This window comes from Nematolebias whitei, chromosome 1 (assembly GCF_014905685.2).
Source record: "Nematolebias whitei isolate Nwh7 chromosome 1, NemWhi1, whole genome shotgun sequence".
NCBI classification, from domain to species: Eukaryota; Metazoa; Chordata; class Actinopteri; order Cyprinodontiformes; family Rivulidae; genus Nematolebias; species Nematolebias whitei.
This window is the reverse complement of record NC_056498.1, coordinates 47,077,980-47,080,873: the sequence shown is the minus strand read 5'-3', so window position 1 is coordinate 47,080,873 and position 2,894 is coordinate 47,077,980.

Sequence of the window (2,894 nt, the reverse complement as noted above, 5' to 3'; positions counted from 1 at the left end):
CTGCGCTGGAATTTGTTCCTACACGGCCGTCTCTTAGGAAACACCGTTCTCTTCCGGGTTCAATTCACAACATTAGCGATTCAGGCAGAAGCTAGGCACTTTTCGCAGCCCGTGGTGAATAAATGTGAATGTAGCGTGAATTCTTCCCGACAGTGATGATTCCTTACACGGTCAACATTAAACTGGCGGCTCGGACGCTGACCGGAACTCTGAGTTTACAGAATAAAACCGCCGTGGACTGGTGAGTCCTGCTGCTGCGACACTTGGCGTCACTTAGCTGCCAGACCTACAGACGAGCTGATCTTTTTATTCACGGGGTTTCACCGAACAGTTTAACTGCTGTACGAATGTTGCTTTTATTTCTCTGTTGATCCGTGTCACGTGGTGATAATGCAGTAAAGCCACTTTTAAAAAATGCTCTTTCTTTGTCGTCATGTTGACATTTTGACTTCATTAAATTCTAGGGGTGCACCGATAAATCGAGCCGATAAATCGAGCCGGTCGATTTATCGGCTCGATTTCCTTAATTTTTGGGAAATCGGATATCAGTCGATACTTGCATGAGAAACTGATTTTACAGGGTTTTTTTTTTACATTTGAACAACAATTGTCTAAACTTCATTTATATTTCAGAGCACTACCTCATGGCCAGTTAAAACAAGTTTGTATTGTTTCTAGGATATTGATCAAGGGTATGTTTTTCAATAAAACAATATTGGAAAATTGAACGTGCATTGTGAGCTTATAACACCTGACAGTGTTGCTTATAAAACAAAATCGGTATCGGCTGATCAGACTTTTTAGAAATCGGTGATCGGCCAGAAAACTGCCATGGGTGCACCCCTATTAAATTCCTTAAGATGTTTTCTCCTGTCAGTATTTTCGCAGATGCTAAATGTGAATTAAATCAATGTTTTTCCTTTGGGTCTGTTTTGATGTAGAAAGTGTAAAAGAAGTTTAAACTTCCATGTAGATTATTTTCATATTTTAACATCACAAAACAAGTATTTTAACCCAAAACCTTGTTGTTGTGATGCATTCAGACTCTGACATGTGTCAAACAAGAAATGAGCTCCTTGGTTGGCATTTAAAATTAAAAACCCTCTTCACTTGTTTGACATTAGGAATAAAATAAATTAAAGCCTAATTAGTCAAACCAGTAGTTATCAGGTGTTTTCCAGTTTGATTCTTGCACTTTGAGAAAACAGTCACAACTCCACAACAACATTACAGTTATTAAAATGTTTTCTTGCGTATTAGTAAGGAAACAGGAAATTGGAGTTTATTTTCATGATTCTGAAATAGCTGCAACTTTGTCTAAACTCTGGCATGACAGGAGATGGGTGATATGCATTCCTTTTACTGGATGTGAAGCCGTGATTGTTTGATGGTTTAGAAAAGCACAGATTATTAAAGTATATTTTAATAGTTTTTATTGCACATAATTCTCAACATGCTTTATCAGTTCAGCTTCTGGAGCGTACTCAGGTCTGTAAAGAGTGTTTGTGCAAAAAAAAACACATTTACACTTCACTCATACAGAAAAACATGAATTCACCATGTTGCTCATGTGATCCCATGTGGAAACCCACAGGACCACGCGTGTTCACGTGAACATGTTGAAAATGATCCCTGTTCACATGAAAGAACATGTGCAAAGCTTATTTATTATATGTTAATTTAACATGTGTTCACGTAAGAACATGTAATTTCTGTTAATGTGTTTTACTGTAAGTGTTTTTCTCATCTTTTAAATTGTTTGTCTTTTAAAAGTTAATTTATTGTTTGCTGGTGAAATTGTGAACGTCTTTCTGTAATAAGAGTATTTTTAATTTAACATCTTTCTATGTGAAAATGAGTTCTCGTGACTCAATGAGACTACCTGTATAAATAAAGGTAAATGAAAATACGGATATTTATCTTATTAAAAAAAAAAACCGCGCTCACTTTGTATCAGTGCAAGAGAAAGGTGTCTGTTTTCATCACATAAAAACTTTTAAACATCGAGATCTAACATTTATTAAAGACCCAGGTAATAATTTATGCTTACTTAAAGACGTCAATTTAGAATACCTTTTTTTAAAAATGTATCTCTGCTTTTTAAAATCTTTTGTCTACGGTTTTATTTTCACACTTGCTTCTGTTGCACTTCCATTTACTGCCGTTAGAAAACTCCTTTAACTCTCGTTTGTTAATCTTTTAAATTTAACTTTGAATTGGCGCTTGTGTTTGAATTTTTTGATTTAGCTCTTTAGTGCTTTGAGTTGCACTTGTGCTTGAAAAGTGTCGTTAAAATGAGGCGTAATTGATTTTGTTTGGCTGTTTGCTCTCAGCATTACTCACAGGTTGGACCAGGGCCAACATGAAAGTGATTAACTTTTAGGAGATGAATAGTTTTGATCACTCTTGGAAGTATGCAGACATTTAGAAAGTTCCTGAGCTCAACTGCTTTAGCTAGGTTTCACATTTTTAAATGACCTGTCAGACTGGTTTATGATTAAGCTGCTGCCGCATGCAGATGTTGAACGCACATCCCAGCTGCACCAGAGAGCAGTAAAATGGAGCGCGTGCACCGTTGAACAGAAATGTTGTAAAATTGAGTTTTCAGACTTTTATAACTATTTACAGACCAAAAAAAGATGTTTCAAATTTCTTTATTTCTTTTCTTTCTTGGTCCCAAGTGGCTTTTGTATTTGGTGCAGGTTATGCTAAAAAAAAGAAGCTACTAAGTGGAATTTGTTAAATTTTCTGATTGGACGAGCAAAAATGTCAACATATATTAGTAGACGAAATAAGATCAACAGTGCTGCAGGGGAAAAGTTTAAACTTTGTTTACTCTAATGGTCAAAAGCAGAGTAAAAGCTGATTTTCTGTTTTTTTCAATGATGAATAAC